The sequence below is a fragment of the Filicampus tigris genome, chromosome 19 (genome assembly GCF_054856515.1).
Source record: "Filicampus tigris isolate MCC_2025a chromosome 19, RoL_Ftig_1.0, whole genome shotgun sequence".
NCBI lineage: Eukaryota > Metazoa > Chordata > Actinopteri > Syngnathiformes > Syngnathidae > Filicampus > Filicampus tigris.
In genome coordinates this window covers 5,848,147-5,866,548 of record NC_141235.1, presented here as the reverse complement: position 1 = coordinate 5,866,548, position 18,402 = coordinate 5,848,147, and the positions used below count along the sequence as shown (strand labels likewise).

Below are 18,402 nucleotides of genomic sequence, written 5' to 3'. Positions count from 1 at the left end.
GTTGTAAGAAACGCTGCCATGGACAAGCTGAAGACCTGGATCAAGACGGTGTAAAAAGATGCCAAGCTGACTCTGGGTCCTCACCTCCATGGTCTACATCGCTGGAACCGTGAATGTCTCACACTCATGGCTTCTGCGGAATCGGATCATCGAGCATGGTCGGCCTCAATTTGAGATGCGGTCCCCCCGCACTAATGTTAGCGCCTATGGTCAGGAATCCCATCTCTTCGACATCCCCTATGGAATTCGACAAGTCTGTGTTCTATCACCGACGCTGTTCAATTACGCCACTGACTACACAACCTCCACCTCACTGGAAAATTTTCATGGTGTCACGGTGGGTCCAATTTTCATCTAACGGATCTTGACCATGCAGATGACTTTGCTACTCTTGGAGACGACTTCGGGCCAAATCCAAGAGGCCGTAAACACGATGCAGTCCACTGCCTCAAAGGTGAGTATAAAGATTAACGCCTAGAAAACAAAGCTACTGACCGCGAGATTCCTTCCAGCTGAAATACAGAAACAACCCATAACTCTCAACGGGGAACCCTTTGAGTAGGACTACCGGTTCAAATACCTTGGCTCCATAATTACTGCAACCGGTCAAGGGGAAGAAGATATCCACAACTGCATCAAAAACGCTCGCCTTGACTTCAACACCCTTCACTTACACAGCCTTCACTCCCGTCTATGGTCCCGGCTCAAAATCATATTGAGAACGAAGATCAGAATCTATCAATCACGTGTCCGCACCACCCTCTTTTATGGTTGTGAAACGTGGCCTTTGAGGGTCTCTGACCAGCGCTAACTTGAGGTGTGATCATCAGTGTTCATGCCGCATCCTCCGGGTTTGCAGCAATAGTTCATCTCTAAGGCTGTGTTCGGTACGCCCTGCAAAATGTCTTCACTCACCCTAGCCATCCTCACGAGGCGGCTCCAGTGCTTTGGCCATGCACTTCGTAGACAACTGAGCGATTTCATCCGCAAATACATCGACCTGGCCCCCGCTGCAGGGTTGGAAGAAACGTCGCGATGGACAGCTGAAGACCTGGGTCAATATGATGAAACAAGATGCTGAGCTGATTCTGCATCCTCACCGCTACGGTCTACGTTGCTGGAACCGCGAATGCCTCACACTCATGGCTACAGCGGCATCGGATCATCGGGCATGGTCGTCCTCAATTCGAGATGCGGACCGCCTTCACTGTTAGCGCCTATCGTCAGGAATCCCATCTCTTCGTCATCCCCGCTGGAGTTCAACAAAGCTGCGTTTTATCACCGACTCTGTTCAATTACGCCACTAATTGGATAATCTCCACTGCACTGGCAAATTTTCCCCGTGTTACGGTGGGTCCAATTTTCATCTAAGACTATGCAGATGTCATTGCCACTCTTGGAGACGACTTTGGGCCAAATCCAACAGGCCGTAAACGCGATGCAGTCCACTGCCTCATAGGTGAGTATGAAGATGAACGCTCAGGAAACAAAGCTGCTGACTGCGAGATTCCTTCCAGCTGAAAAACAAAAACAATCCATAACTCTCAACGGGGAAACCCTCGAGGAGGTTGACTGGTTCAAATACCTTGGCTCCATAATCACTGCAACTGGTCAAGGGGAAGAAGATATCTACAACTTCATCAACAACGCTTGCCTTGTCTTCAAGCGCCGTCACTCCCGTCTATGGTCCCGGCACGAAATCATATTGAGAACCAAGATCAGAATCTATGAAGCTCGTTTCCGCACCATCCCCCTGTATGGTTGTTTAACGTGGCCAGCGCGAACTTGAGGTGTGATCATCAGTGTCCATGCCGCCTCCTCCGGGTTTGCAGCAATTGTTCATTCTAACAGTGTGTTCTGCACGCGTTGCAAAACATCTTCACTCACCCTAGCCATCCTCACGAGGCGGCTAGGGTGGTTTGGCCATGCACTTCGTCGACAACTGAGTGATTTCATCCGCAAATCCATTGACCTGGCCCCAGGTGCAGATTCGGAAGAAACGCCGCGGTGGACTGCTGAAGACCTGGATCAACATGGTGAAACAAGATGCCGAGCTGATTCTGGGTCCTCACCCCTACGTTCTACTTCGCTGGAACCGCGAATGGCTCACACTCATGGCTACAGCGGCATCGGATTGTCGGGCGTGGTCAGCCTTTCGTGAATTGTGAGAATACTCAGCCAGTGGAAGGTCTAGGCACCAGGAGGCTGGATGACGGGCCGAGACACATCTAAGGGCTGACTCCATGTCCTGAATAACTCTTTCTGAATTTCCGTTGGTATGCTGATAACCCGAAGACAGGTTAGAGGATGCCCCCAGAGTATTACAGAATGCTTGCCATACTTGGGATGTGAACTGTGTACCCCCGGTCAGAAACACTGTCAATGGGATGCTATGAAGCTTGAAGACATGGTTCACCCAGATGTCTGCAGTCTCAAGGTCAGAGGGACGATTGGGTAATGGAAAGAAGTAAACTATCTTGCAGAATCTATCAACCGTGGTCAATATGACTGTGATGCCATCAGAGGGAGGCAGACCAGAGATGAAATGGACCGGCAGGTGAGACCTGGGACGGATGAGGATTAGCAGAGGTTGCTGGAGACCCTTGGGACAATGGTGAGAAGGCTTCCCTTGATAGCAGATGACGCAAGCAGCGACAAACTCCCTGACATCTTGGACCATTCGGGAGCACCAGAAGCGTTTTCTCAGGAACTGGAGAGTTCGATTCACCTCAGGATGACAAACTAACTTGGAGGATTGTCCCCATTGCAGAACTTGATAACGGACGGAGCCCTAGGGCCCTTAGGATCGGCTCTTTGTCCCAGATTCCGTCCGCACTCAAGTCCTGCAATGGGGACACTCCTTCATGTTAGCTTGTCATCCTGGGGTGAATCAAACTCTCCGATTCCTGAGGCAACACTGCTGGTCGCCCTGAAAGGTACAAAATATTAGTGAGTTAATCACGGCTTACGTCGTCTGCTCCGGGGATGGGCAGAGGTTGCAGGAGAGTCTTGAGGCGATGGTGAGAGGACTTCAACTGATGCAAACGACACAAGTGGCGACAAACTCCCTGACATCTTGGACCATTCGGGGCCACCAGGAACGTATCTTCAGGAACTGGAGAGTTCGATTCACCCCAGGATGACAAGCTAACTTGGAGTGTCCCCATTGCAGGACTTGACAGCAGACAGAATCTGGGACAAAGAACCAATCCGGGATCTGGTTGCTTTCGTTGGGCCTCCACAACTGCCCGCTCATGGTCCCTCACAGCCGCACTGATGAAGAATGAAGAGGATAGAAAGGTCTCGGCATCTTGCCTGTCTGAAGGTGGATCATGCATACGAGAGAAAGTATCAGGTTTAACATTACGGGAGCCCGGATGTTAGGATAGAGAAAAATTGAAGCGCCCCAGGAACTAAGCCCAACGAGCCTGCCGGGAATCCAGGCGCTTGGTGGATTGCAGATATGTGAAGTTTTTGTAATCTGTTGGTATCAGAAATGGGATCAAAGGTGAGTATAAAGATTAACGCCCAGAAAACAAAGCTTCTGACTGCGAGATTCCTTCCAGCTGCAAACCAAAAACAACCCATAACTCTCAACGGAAAAACCCTCGAGGAGGTTTACCGGTTTAATTACCTTGGCATCATAATCACTGCAAGCGGCCAAGGGAAAGAAGATATCCACAACCACTTCAACAACGCTCGTATTTTCTTCAATCGCCTTCACTCCCGTCTATGGTCCAGACGCAAAATCCTATTGAAAACTCTTCGACATCCCCTTTGGAGTTCGACAAGGCTGTGTTCTATCACCGACGCTGTCCAATTACGCCTCTGATTGGATAACCTTCACCGCACTGACAAATTTTCCCCGTGTCACGGTGGGTCCAATTTTCATCTAACGGACCTCGACTATGCAGATGACATTGCCACTCCTGGAGAAGAATTCGGGCCAAATTCAACAGGCCGTAAAAGCGATGCAGTCCACTGCCACAAAGGCGAGTATGAAGATTAACGCCCAGAAAACAAAGCTGCTGACTGCGAGATTCCTTCCAGCTGCAAAACAAAAAGAATCCATAACCCTCAACGGGAAATCCTCGAGGAAATTGACCGGTTCAATTACCTTAGCTCCATAATCACTGTAACCTGCCAAGGGGAAGAAGATATCCACAACCGCTTGAACAACGCTTGCCTTTTCTTCAACCTCCTTCACTATGGTCCCGGCACGAAATCATATTGAAAACGAAGATCAGAATCTATTAAGCCCGTGTCTGCACCAAATTCCTGTATGGTTGTGAAATGTCGCCTATGAAGGTCTCTGATCAGCGCATACTTGAGGTGTGATCATCAGTGTCCACGCCGCATCCTCCGGGTTTGCAGCAATTGTTCATCTCTACCGAAAGAAACGACGCGTATGACAAGCTGAAGACCTGGATCAAGATGGTGAAACAAGATGCTGATCTTATTCTGGGCCGTCAGTTCTATGGTCTACGTTGCTGGAACCGTGATTGTGTCACACTCATGGCTACCGCGGCATCGGATCATCGGGCATTGTCGGCCTCAATTCGAGATGCGGTCCACCCGCACCAATATTGGCGTCTATGGTCAGGAATCCCATCTCTTTGACATCCCCTCTGGAATTTGACAAGGCTGCGTTCTATCACCGACGCTGTTCAATTACGCCACTGATTGGATAACCTCCACCGCACTGGAAAATTTTCATGGTGTCACGGTGGGTCCAATTTTCCTCTAATGGACCTCGACTAAGCAGATTACATTGCCACTCTTGAAGACGATTTCGGGCAAAATCCTGCAGGCCGTAAACGCGATGCAGTCCACTGCCTCAAAAGTGAGTATGAAATTTAACTTCCAGAAAACAAAGCTGCTGACTGCGAGATTCCTTTCAGCTGAAAAAAACAACCCATAACTCTCAACGGGGAAACCCTCGAGGAGGTTGACTGTTTCAAATACCTTGGCTCCATAATCACTGCAACTGGTCAAGGGGAAGAAGATATCCACAACCGCTTGAACAACGCTTGCCTTGTCTTCAAGCGCCGTCACTCGTCCCGGCACGAACTCATATTTTAAACGAAGATCAGAATCTATCAAGCCGGTGTCTGCACCAAATTCCTGTATGGTTGTGAAACGTCGCCTATGAGGGTCTCTGATCAGAGCAAACTTGAGGTGTGATCATCAGTGTCCACGCCGCATCCTCCGGATTTGCAGCAATTGTTCAACTCTACCGGAAGAAACTTTGCCGTGGGCAAGCTGAAGACCTGGATCAAGATGGTGAAACAAGATGCCGAGCTGACTCTGGATCCTCACCTCCATGGTCTATGTCGCTGGAACCGTGAATGTCTCACACTCATGGCTACTGCAGCATCGGATCATCGGGCATGGTCGGCCTCAATTTGAGATGCGGTCCACCCCCACTAATGTCAGCGCCTATGGTCAGGAATCCCATCTCTTCGACATCCCCTTTGGAGTTCGACAAGGCTGTGTTTTATCACTGACGCTGTTCAATTACGCCACTGATTGGATAACCTCCACCGCACTGGCAAATCAAGGTGTCACAGTGGGTCCAATTTTCATCTAACGAGACCTCGACTATGCAGATGACATTGCCACTATTGGAGAAGAATTTGGGCCAAATCCAACAGGCCGTAAACGCGATGCAGTCCACTGCCTCAAAGGCGAGTATGAAGATGAACGCCCAGAAAACAAAGCTGCTGACTGCAAGAATCCTTCGCGGTGTCACGGAAGGTAAAAATTTTCATCTAACGGACCTCGTATATGCAGATAACATTGCCACTCTTGGGGATGACTTCGGGCCGAATCCAACAGGCTGTAAACGCGATGCAGTCTACTGCCTCATAGGTGAGCATGAAGATGAACGCTCAGGAAACAAAGCTGCTGACTGCGAGATTCCTTCCAGCTGAAAAGCAAAAACAACCCAAAACTCTCAACGGGGAAACCCTCGAGGAGGTTGACCGGTTCAAATACCTTGGCTACATAATCACTGCAACTGGTCAACAACGCTCGCCTTGTCTTCAAGCGCCTTAACTCCCGTCTATGGTCCCGGCACGAAATCATATTGAGAACGAACATTAGAATCTATCAAGCCCGTGTCCGCGCCATCCTCCTTTATGGTTGTAAAACGTGGCCTATGAGGTTCTCTGACCAGCGCGAACTTGAGGTGTGATCATCAGTGTCCACGCCGCATCCTCCAGGTTCGCAGGAATAGTTAATCTCTCACGCTGTGTTCCGCACGTGCTGTAAAACATCTTCATTCACCCAAGCCATCCTCACGAGGCGCCTACGATGGCTTGGCCATGTACTTCGTCAACAACTGGGCGATTTCATCCGCAAAGCAATCGACCCGGTCCCTGCTGCAGGGTTGTAAGAAACGCTGCCATGGACAAGCTGAAGACCTGGATCAAGACGGTGTAAAAAGATGCCAAGCTGACTCTGGGTCCTCACCTCCATGGTCTACATCGCTGGAACCGTGAATGTCTCACACTCATGGCTTCTGCGGAATCGGATCATCGAGCATGGTCGGCCTCAATTTGAGATGCGGTCCCCCCGCACTAATGTTAGCGCCTATGGTCAGGAATCCCATCTCTTCGACATCCCCTATGGAATTCGACAAGTCTGTGTTCTATCACCGACGCTGTTCAATTACGCCACTGACTACACAACCTCCACCTCACTGGAAAATTTTCATGGTGTCACGGTGGGTCCAATTTTCATCTAACGGATCTTGACCATGCAGATGACTTTGCTACTCTTGGAGACGACTTCGGGCCAAATCCAAGAGGCCGTAAACACGATGCAGTCCACTGCCTCAAAGGTGAGTATAAAGATTAACGCCTAGAAAACAAAGCTACTGACCGCGAGATTCCTTCCAGCTGAAATACAGAAACAACCCATAACTCTCAACGGGGAACCCTTTGAGTAGGACTACCGGTTCAAATACCTTGGCTCCATAATTACTGCAACCGGTCAAGGGGAAGAAGATATCCACAACTGCATCAAAAACGCTCGCCTTGACTTCAACACCCTTCACTTACACAGCCTTCACTCCCGTCTATGGTCCCGGCTCAAAATCATATTGAGAACGAAGATCAGAATCTATCAATCACGTGTCCGCACCACCCTCTTTTATGGTTGTGAAACGTGGCCTTTGAGGGTCTCTGACCAGCGCTAACTTGAGGTGTGATCATCAGTGTTCATGCCGCATCCTCCGGGTTTGCAGCAATAGTTCATCTCTAAGGCTGTGTTCGGTACGCCCTGCAAAATGTCTTCACTCACCCTAGCCATCCTCACGAGGCGGCTCCAGTGCTTTGGCCATGCACTTCGTAGACAACTGAGCGATTTCATCCGCAAATACATCGACCTGGCCCCCGCTGCAGGGTTGGAAGAAACGTCGCGATGGACAGCTGAAGACCTGGGTCAATATGATGAAACAAGATGCTGAGCTGATTCTGCATCCTCACCGCTACGGTCTACGTTGCTGGAACCGCGAATGCCTCACACTCATGGCTACAGCGGCATCGGATCATCGGGCATGGTCGTCCTCAATTCGAGATGCGGACCGCCTTCACTGTTAGCGCCTATCGTCAGGAATCCCATCTCTTCGTCATCCCCGCTGGAGTTCAACAAAGCTGCGTTTTATCACCGACTCTGTTCAATTACGCCACTAATTGGATAATCTCCACTGCACTGGCAAATTTTCCCCGTGTTACGGTGGGTCCAATTTTCATCTAAGACTATGCAGATGTCATTGCCACTCTTGGAGACGACTTTGGGCCAAATCCAACAGGCCGTAAACGCGATGCAGTCCACTGCCTCATAGGTGAGTATGAAGATGAACGCTCAGGAAACAAAGCTGCTGACTGCGAGATTCCTTCCAGCTGAAAAACAAAAACAATCCATAACTCTCAACGGGGAAACCCTCGAGGAGGTTGACTGGTTCAAATACCTTGGCTCCATAATCACTGCAACTGGTCAAGGGGAAGAAGATATCTACAACTTCATCAACAACGCTTGCCTTGTCTTCAAGCGCCGTCACTCCCGTCTATGGTCCCGGCACGAAATCATATTGAGAACCAAGATCAGAATCTATGAAGCTCGTTTCCGCACCATCCCCCTGTATGGTTGTTTAACGTGGCCAGCGCGAACTTGAGGTGTGATCATCAGTGTCCATGCCGCCTCCTCCGGGTTTGCAGCAATTGTTCATTCTAACAGTGTGTTCTGCACGCGTTGCAAAACATCTTCACTCACCCTAGCCATCCTCACGAGGCGGCTAGGGTGGTTTGGCCATGCACTTCGTCGACAACTGAGTGATTTCATCCGCAAATCCATTGACCTGGCCCCAGGTGCAGATTCGGAAGAAACGCCGCGGTGGACTGCTGAAGACCTGGATCAACATGGTGAAACAAGATGCCGAGCTGATTCTGGGTCCTCACCCCTACGTTCTACTTCGCTGGAACCGCGAATGGCTCACACTCATGGCTACAGCGGCATCGGATTGTCGGGCGTGGTCAGCCTTTCGTGAATTGTGAGAATACTCAGCCAGTGGAAGGTCTAGGCACCAGGAGGCTGGATGACGGGCCGAGACACATCTAAGGGCTGACTCCATGTCCTGAATAACTCTTTCTGAATTTCCGTTGGTATGCTGATAACCCGAAGACAGGTTAGAGGATGCCCCCAGAGTATTACAGAATGCTTGCCATACTTGGGATGTGAACTGTGTACCCCCGGTCAGAAACACTGTCAATGGGATGCTATGAAGCTTGAAGACATGGTTCACCCAGATGTCTGCAGTCTCAAGGTCAGAGGGACGATTGGGTAATGGAAAGAAGTAAACTATCTTGCAGAATCTATCAACCGTGGTCAATATGACTGTGATGCCATCAGAGGGAGGCAGACCAGAGATGAAATGGACCGGCAGGTGAGACCTGGGACGGATGAGGATTAGCAGAGGTTGCTGGAGACCCTTGGGACAATGGTGAGAAGGCTTCCCTTGATAGCAGATGACGCAAGCAGCGACAAACTCCCTGACATCTTGGACCATTCGGGAGCACCAGAAGCATTTTCTCAGGAACTGGAGAGTTCGATTCACCTCAGGATGACAAACTAACTTGGAGGATTGTCCCCATTGCAGAACTTGATAACGGACGGAGCCCTAGGGCCCTTAGGATCGGCTCTTTGTCCCAGATTCCGTCCGCACTCAAGTCCTGCAATGGGGACACTCCTTCATGTTAGCTTGTCATCCTGGGGTGAATCAAACTCTCCGATTCCTGAGGCAACACTGCTGGTCGCCCTGAAAGGTACAAAATATTAGTGAGTTAATCACGGCTTACGTCGTCTGCTCCGGGGATGGGCAGAGGTTGCAGGAGAGTCTTGAGGCGATGGTGAGAGGACTTCAACTGATGCAAACGACACAAGTGGCGACAAACTCCCTGACATCTTGGACCATTCGGGGCCACCAGGAACGTATCTTCAGGAACTGGAGAGTTCGATTCACCCCAGGATGACAAGCTAACTTGGAGTGTCCCCATTGCAGGACTTGACAGCAGACAGAATCTGGGACAAAGAACCAATCCGGGATCTGGTTGCTTTCGTTGGGCCTCCACAACTGCCCGCTCATGGTCCCTCACAGCCGCACTGATGAAGAATGAAGAGGATAGAAAGGTCTCGGCATCTTGCCTGTCTGAAGGTGGATCATGCATACGAGAGAAAGTATCAGGTTTAACATTACGGGAGCCCGGATGTTAGGATAGAGAAAAATTGAAGCGCCCCAGGAACTAAGCCCAACGAGCCTGCCGGGAATCCAGGCGCTTGGTGGATTGCAGATATGTGAAGTTTTTGTAATCTGTTGGTATCAGAAATGGGATCAAAGGTGAGTATAAAGATTAACGCCCAGAAAACAAAGCTTCTGACTGCGAGATTCCTTCCAGCTGCAAACCAAAAACAACCCATAACTCTCAACGGAAAAACCCTCGAGGAGGTTTACCGGTTTAATTACCTTGGCATCATAATCACTGCAAGCGGCCAAGGGAAAGAAGATATCCACAACCACTTCAACAACGCTCGTATTTTCTTCAATCGCCTTCACTCCCGTCTATGGTCCAGACGCAAAATCATATTGAAAACTCTTCGACATCCCCTTTGGAGTTCGACAAGGCTGTGTTCTATCACCGACGCTGTCCAATTACGCCTCTGATTGGATAACCTTCACCGCACTGACAAATTTTCCCCGTGTCACGGTGGGTCCAATTTTCATCTAACGGACCTCGACTATGCAGATGACATTGCCACTCCTGGAGAAGAATTCGGGCCAAATTCAACAGGCCGTAAAAGCGATGCAGTCCACTGCCACAAAGGCGAGTATGAAGATTAACGCCCAGAAAACAAAGCTGCTGACTGCGAGATTCCTTCCAGCTGCAAAACAAAAAGAATCCATAACCCTCAACGGGAAATCCTCGAGGAAATTGACCGGTTCAATTACCTTAGCTCCATAATCACTGTAACCTGCCAAGGGGAAGAAGATATCCACAACCGCTTGAACAACGCTTGCCTTTTCTTCAACCTCCTTCACTATGGTCCCGGCACGAAATCATATTGAAAACGAAGATCAGAATCTATTAAGCCCGTGTCTGCACCAAATTCCTGTATGGTTGTGAAATGTCGCCTATGAAGGTCTCTGATCAGCGCATACTTGAGGTGTGATCATCAGTGTCCACGCCGCATCCTCCGGGTTTGCAGCAATTGTTCATCTCTACCGAAAGAAACGACGCGTATGACAAGCTGAAGACCTGGATCAAGATGGTGAAACAAGATGCTGATCTTATTCTGGGCCGTCAGTTCTATGGTCTACGTTGCTGGAACCGTGATTGTGTCACACTCATGGCTACCGCGGCATCGGATCATCGGGCATTGTCGGCCTCAATTCGAGATGCGGTCCACCCGCACCAATATTGGCGTCTATGGTCAGGAATCCCATCTCTTTGACATCCCCTCTGGAATTTGACAAGGCTGCGTTCTATCACCGACGCTGTTCAATTACGCCACTGATTGGATAACCTCCACCGCACTGGAAAATTTTCATGGTGTCACGGTGGGTCCAATTTTCCTCTAATGGACCTCGACTAAGCAGATTACATTGCCACTCTTGAAGACGATTTCGGGCAAAATCCTGCAGGCCGTAAACGCGATGCAGTCCACTGCCTCAAAAGTGAGTATGAAATTTAACTTCCAGAAAACAAAGCTGCTGACTGCGAGATTCCTTTCAGCTGAAAAAAACAACCCATAACTCTCAACGGGGAAACCCTCGAGGAGGTTGACTGTTTCAAATACCTTGGCTCCATAATCACTGCAACTGGTCAAGGGGAAGAATATATCCACAACCGCTTGAACAACGCTTGCCTTGTCTTCAAGCGCCGTCACTCGTCCCGGCACGAACTCATATTTAAAACGAAGATCAGAATCTATCAAGCCCGTGTCTGCACCAAATTCCTGTATGGTTGTGAAACGTCGCCTATGAGGGTCTCTGATCAGAGCAAACTTGAGGTGTGATCATCAGTGTCCACGCCGCATCCTCCGGATTTGCAGCAATTGTTCATCTCTACCGGAAGAAACTTGCCGAGCTGACTGGATCCTCACCTCCATGGTCTATGTCGCTGGAACCGTGAATGTCTCACACTCATGGCTACTGCAGCATCGGATCATCGGGCATGGTCGGCCTCAATTCGAGATGCGGTCCACCCCCACCAATGTTAGCGCCTATGGTCAGGAATCCCATCTCTTCGACATCCCCTTTGGAGTTCGACAAGGCTGTGTTCTATCACCGACGCTGTTCAATTACGCCACTGATTGGATAACCTCCACCCCACTGGAAAATTTTCATGGTGTCACAGTGAGTCCAATTTTCATCTAACGGACCTTGACTATGCCTATAGTCCTTGACTATGGACGATGACATTGCTACTCTTGGAGACAAATCCAACAGGCCGTAAACGCGATGCAGTCCACTGCCTCAAAGGTGAGTACGAAGATTAACGCCCAGAAAACCAAGCTATTGACTGCGAGATTCCTTCCAGCTGAAAAACAAAACCAACCCATAACTCTCAACGGGGAAGCTTTTGAGGAGGTTGACTGGTTCAAATACCTTGGCTCCATAATAACTGCAACTGGCCAAGGGGAAGAAGATATCCTCATCCACATCAAAAACGCTCGCCTTGTCTTCAACAGCCTTCACTCCCAACAATGGTGCTGGCACTAAATCATATTGAGAACGAAGATCAGAATCTTATCAAGCACGTGTCCGCGCCATCCTCTTGTATGTTTGTGAAACGTGGCCTATGAGGGTCTCTGACCAGCGCAAACTTGAGGGGTGATCATCAGTGTCCACACCGCATCCTCCGTGTTCGCAGCTATAGTTAATTTCTAACACTGTGTTCCGCACGCGCTGTAAAATATCTTCACTCACCCTAGCCATCCTCCCGAGGCGGCTCCAGTGCTCCAGTGAATGTCTCACACTCATGGCTACTGCGGCATCGGATCATCAGGCATGGTCGGCCTCAATTCAAGATTTGGTCCACCCGCTCTAATGTTAGCGCTTATGGTCAGGAATCCCATCTCTTCGACATCTCCTCTGGAGTCACCGACGCTGTTCAATTACGCCACTGATTGGATAACCTCCACCGCACTGGCAAGTAGAACAGAACCTATCAATCGCTTGTCCGCACCATTCCCCTTACATGGTTGTGAAATGTGGTCTTTTAGGGTCTCGGACTAGCGCAAACTTGAGGTGTTTGATCGTCAGTGTCTACGCCGCATCCTCCAGGTTTGCAGCAATAGTTCATCTCTAATGCTGTCCTGCATGCGCTCCAAAACATTTTCACCCACCCAAGCCATCCTCATGAGGCATTACGGTGGTTTGGCCATGCACTTCATCGACAACTGGGTGATTTCATCCGCAAATCCATCGATCGGCCCCTGCTGCAGGGTTGGAAGAAGCGTTGCCGTGGACAAGCTGAAGACCTGGATCAAGACGGAGAAACAAGATGCCAAGCTTATTCTGGGTCGTCACCGCTATGGTCTACGTCGCTGGAACCGTGAATGTCTCACACTCATGGCTACTGTGGCATTGGATCATCGGGCATGGTCGGCCTCAATTCGAGATGCGGATCCACCAACACCAATGTTAGTGCCTATGTTCTCCGACGAGCGCAAACTTGAGGTGTTTGATCATCAGTGTCCACGCATCCTCCGGGTTCGCAGCAACAGTTCATCTCCAACACTGTGTTCTACACGCGCTGTAAAGCATCTTCACGCATCCAAATCATCCTCACGACGTGCCTACGATTGTTTGGCATGTACTTCAACAACTGGGCGATTTCATCCGCAAATTTATCGATCGGCCCCCGCTGCAGGGTTGGAAGAAGTGTTGCCGTGGACAAGCTGAAGACCTGGAACAAGATGGTGAAACAAGATGCTGAGCTGACTCTGGATCCTCACCTCCATGGTCTAAGTCGCTGGAACCGTGAATGTCTCACACTCATGGCTACTACGGCATCGGATCATCGGGCATGGTCGGCCTCAATTCGAGATGCGGTCCACCCCCACTAATGTTAGCGCCTATGGTCAGGAATCCCATCTGTTCGACATCCCCTCTGGAGTAAGACTATGCAGATGACATTGCCACTCTTGGAGACGACTTCGGGCCAAATCCAACAGGCCGTAAACGCAATGCAGTCCACTGCCGCAAAGGTGAGTATGAAGATGAACGCCCAAGAAACAAAGCTGCTGACTGCGAGATTCCTTCCAGCTGAAAACCAAAAACAACCCATAACTCTCAACGGGGAAACCCTCGAGGAGGTTGACCGGTTCAAATACCTTGGCTCCATAATCATTGCAACCGGACAAGGGGAAGAAGATATCCACAACTGCATCAACAACGCTCGCCTTGTCTTCAAACGCCTTAAATCCCGTCTATGGTCCCGGCACGAAATCATATTGAGAACGAAAATCAGAATCTTATCAAGCACGTGTCTGCACCATTCTCTTGTATGTTTGTGAAACGTGGCCTATGAGGGTCTCTGACCAGCGCAAACTTGAGGTGTTTGATCATCAGTGTCCACACAGCATCCTCCGGGTTTGCAGCAACAGTTCATCTCCATTGCTGTGTTCTGCACGCGCTGCAAAACATTTTCACTCAGCCAAGACATCCTCATGAGAAAATCCAACAGGCCGTAAACGCAACGCAGTCCACTGCCTCAAAGGTGATTATGAAGATTAACGCCCAGAAAACAAAGCTATTGACTGCGAGATTCCTTCCAGCTGAAAAACAAAAACAACCCATAACTGTCAACGGGAAAACCTTTGAAGATGTTGACCGGTTCAAATACCTTGGTTCCATAATAACTGCAACTGGCCAAGGGGAAGAAGATATCCACAACCGCAACTAAAATGCTCGCCTTGTCCTCAACAACCTTCACACCCGTCTATGGCTACGGCACGCAATCATATTGAGAACGAAGATCAGAATCTATCAAGCACGTGTCCGCACCATCCTCTTGTATGGTTGTGAAACGTGGCCTATGAGGGTCTCTGACCAGTGTAAACTTGATGTGATCATCAGTGTTCACACCGCATCCTCCGGGTTCGCGGCAATAGTTAATCTCTAACGCTGTGTTCGGCACGCGCTGTAAAACATTTTCACTCACCCTAGCCATCCTCACAAGGCGGCTACGGAGGTTTGGCCATGCACTTTGTTGACAACTGAGAGATTTAATCCGCAAATCAATCAACCCGGCCCCCGCTGCAGGGTTGGAAGAAACGTCGCAGTGGATAGCTGAAGACCTGGATCAATACGGTGAAACAAGATGCCGAGCTGATTCTGGGTCCTCACCTCTGCGGTCTACGTCGCTGGAACTGCGAATGGCTCACACTCATGGCTACAGCGGCATCGGATCATCGGGCATGGTCGGCCTCAATTTGAGATGCAGACCACCCGCACTAATGTTAGCGCCTATGATCAGGAATCCCATCTCTTCGACATCCCCTCTGGACTACGACAAAGCTGCGTTTTATCATCGACGCTGTTCAATTACGCCACTGATTGGATAACCTCCACCGCACTGGCAAATATCCACGGTGTCACGGTGGGTCCAATTTTCATCTAAGTCTATGCAGATGACATTGCCACTCTTGGAGACGACTTCGGGCCAAATCCAACAGGCTGTAATCGCGATGCAGTCCACTGCTTCAAAGGTGAGTATGAAGATTAACGCCCAGTAAACAAAGCTGCTGACGGCGAGATTACTCCTTGCTTAAAAACAAAAACAACCCATAATCCTCAACGGGGAAACCCTCGAGGAGGTTGACCGGTTCAATTACCTTAGCTCCATAATCACTGCAACCGGCCAAGGGGTTTGGATTGTTGGGCATGGTCGACCTTTTGTGAATTGTGAGAATACTCATCCAATAGAAGGTATAGGCACCAGGAGGCTGGATAATGGGCTGAGACATATCTAATGGCTTACTCCATGTCCTGATTAACTCTTTCTGACTGTCCATTGGTATGCTGATAACCCGAAGACAGGTATGAGGATGCCCCCAGAGCACTACAGAAAGCTAGCCATTTCTGGGATGTGAACTAGGTACCTCGGTCAGAAACACTGTCACTAGGGATGCTCTGAAGCTTGAAGAAATGGTTCACTCAGATTTACGCAGTCTCAAGGTCAGAGGGACGATTGGGTAAAGGAACGAAGCAAACCATCTTGGAGAATCCATAGACCATGGTCAATATGACTGTTTTTCCATTGGAGGGAGGCAGACCAGAGACGAAATCGATCGGCTTGAGAGACCACGGACAGTTGGGGATGAGCAGAGGTTGCTGGAGACCCTTGGGGCGATAATGAGAGGGCTTCCCTTGAAAGCAGACTACGCAAGCGTTGATAAACTCCCTGACATCTTGGACCATTCGGGGCCACCAGAAGCGTTGCCTCCGGAACTGGAGTGTTCGATTCACCTCAGGATAACTAACTTGGAGGAGAGTCCCCATTGCAGGATTTGATAACGGACGGAGCCCTAGGGCCCTTAGGATTGGCTCTTTGTCCCAGATTCCATCTGCTCTCAAGTCCTGCAATGGGGACACTCCATGTTAGCTTGTCATCCTGTGTTGAATCAAACACTCCGATTCCTGTGGCGATGCTGCTGGTGGCCACGAAACGTCTAAAATGTTAGTGAGTTACTCACCACTTGTGTCGTCTGCTCCGGGGATGGGCAGCGGTTGCAGGGGACCCTTGGAGCGATGGTGTGAGGACTTCACATGAGAGCGGACGACGCAAGAGTATACAAACTCCCTGACATCTTGGACCATTCAGGGCCACCAGGAACGTTGCCTCAGAAACTGGAGAGTTCGATTCACCCCAGGATGACAAGCCAGCTTGGAGGAATGTCCCCATTGCAGGACTTGACAGCGGACAGAATCTGGGACAAATAGCCATGAATATCTATGAATCCTTAAACGTCCCTTGAAGGACTTACTGATGCCCAGCCCTGCCCTACATTGTACAGTTGATTGTACCCCTGACTTTGGTCGTGGAGGAGCAGTATTCAAGACCAGTGCTGCAACAGACTTAATTGGTAAGTTGTTTTACTCAATTTGTAGCTGCTTTTAAAATAGGCATACTCCCTGGAAGCTAAAATCACCTTTTAAATCCCACATTGAAACTAAGTTTTTTTTTTAAAATCCGATGTCACAGGTTCATTCATGTAAATTTTTACTCAACTTGATCAGAATTCTTAAAAATCATCACCTTGCATGGATGTCAAATCCTTCTTTGGACAACTGATGCTTGAAAACCAGAGGTCACACATTCTGACAGTTGAATTTTTGAGCTGAATTTTGGGGCACCCTTCAAAAATTGTGAATGCCTCCAACTAAGAATAACTATGAATCCTTAAATGCCCCTTTGAAGGACTGACTGATGATGTCCTGCAGCTGTCTACATGGCACAGTAGATTTTACCTCTGACTTTGGTCGTGGAGGAGCAGCATTCAATTCCAGTGCTGCAACAGGCTGGATTGGTAAGTTTTTTTATTTTAACTTAATTTTGTTTTCGGTCTAAAAATAGGCATACACCCTGAAAGCTAAAATCACCTTTTAAACCACATATCGAAACAGACTTTTTAAAACCCAACATCACAAGTTCTTATATGTAAATTTTTACTCAGTTTTATCACAATTTTTAAAAATCATCACCCTGCATGGAAGTCAAACCCTCCTTTGGACAACTGATGCTTGAAAACAGGAGGTCACACATTCTGACAGCTGAATTTTTTTAACTGTACTTTGGAACAGCTGTCAAAAATCTTAACCGCTTGCAGGTCAAGGGCCTATGAACCCATAAACGCCCCTTTAAAGAACTGACTGATGCTGGACTGCAGCTATCGAACTGGCTGAGTGAATTGTACCCCTGACTTTGGGTGTGGAGGAGCTGGGTTCAATTCCTGTTCCTGGACAATCTCAGTAATGAAGTTTCTGACTCAGTTTTAAAGCCAATCTTTAACCAATTAAGGCATTGATGTCAAACTCCAGTCCTCGGGGGCCGCCCTTCTGCTTGTCTTAGAGCAGGAGTCTTCAATCCTGTTCCTTGAGGGCCGGTGTCCTCCCAGTTTTCCATCTCTCACTGCCACAAGTATTCACCAAAGGTCTGCAGAAGCTGGATAACGATCCTGATCATTTGAATCAGATGTGTGTTGCAGCAGGGATGGATGGAAAACAGGCAGGACACTGGCTCTCGAGGAACAGGATTGAAGACCCCTGTCGTAGAGGTTTCCTCATCCAACACACCTGATTCAAACAATCGTTATCAGGATCAGGCTCCTGCAGAACTTGCTGATGAGCTGATCATTTGAAACAGGTGTGTTGCAGCAGGAAGAGATGGAAAACAGGCAGGACAGCGGCCCTCGAGGACCGGAGTTCGACACCCCTGCCTTAAGGACTAAAGCTCCCCAAAACCAAAGGTCGCCTTTGGAATTACCCTTGAAAACCTGAAGTTTTCCCAGAAATTCAACACTTACAAAATTATTATCTTAGTCTCTGTAGCAGACGTAAACATAATTCCAAAATAATTAAAGAGCTTACACATGTGGCTTTCACACAGGCACAATTTATTACTATTTACTGTTTCAATCGAAGATGTAAAAATAATGTGTTAGTGCAAGAGCAGCACTATTTAAATTTTTTAAAATTCGAGCGGTAATTACCATCTTCTATTCTGTTACAAAGATGTGAATATCGTCATTGTCTACAAACCATATCATGTCACGTTCGACTGGTTCCACTGGTCGTGCGCGTCGTCTATATATCACTGCTGTTGCTTATCAGATCTC

The 18,402-nt window shown here is 48.9% G+C and overlaps 1 protein-coding gene across 10 annotated transcripts in view; it reads left to right on the top strand.

Moving 5' to 3' along the window:
• Positions 1-18,402, top strand: part of LOC147129120 (uncharacterized) — a 61,077-nt gene that overhangs the window by 24,748 nt on the left and 17,927 nt on the right. For 2 of the 10 annotated variants that reach the window (XM_086016589.1, XM_086016591.1), the window contains exons 1-2: positions 9,306-12,709; positions 12,784-17,094. The gene's annotated coding sequence lies outside the window, so the exon portion shown is untranslated. Of the gene's footprint in view, positions 1-9,305; positions 12,710-12,783; positions 17,095-18,402 lie in introns of those variants that run through there. The other 8 variants (XM_086016588.1, XM_086016587.1, XM_086016585.1 and 5 more) reach the window with 8 other exon arrangements.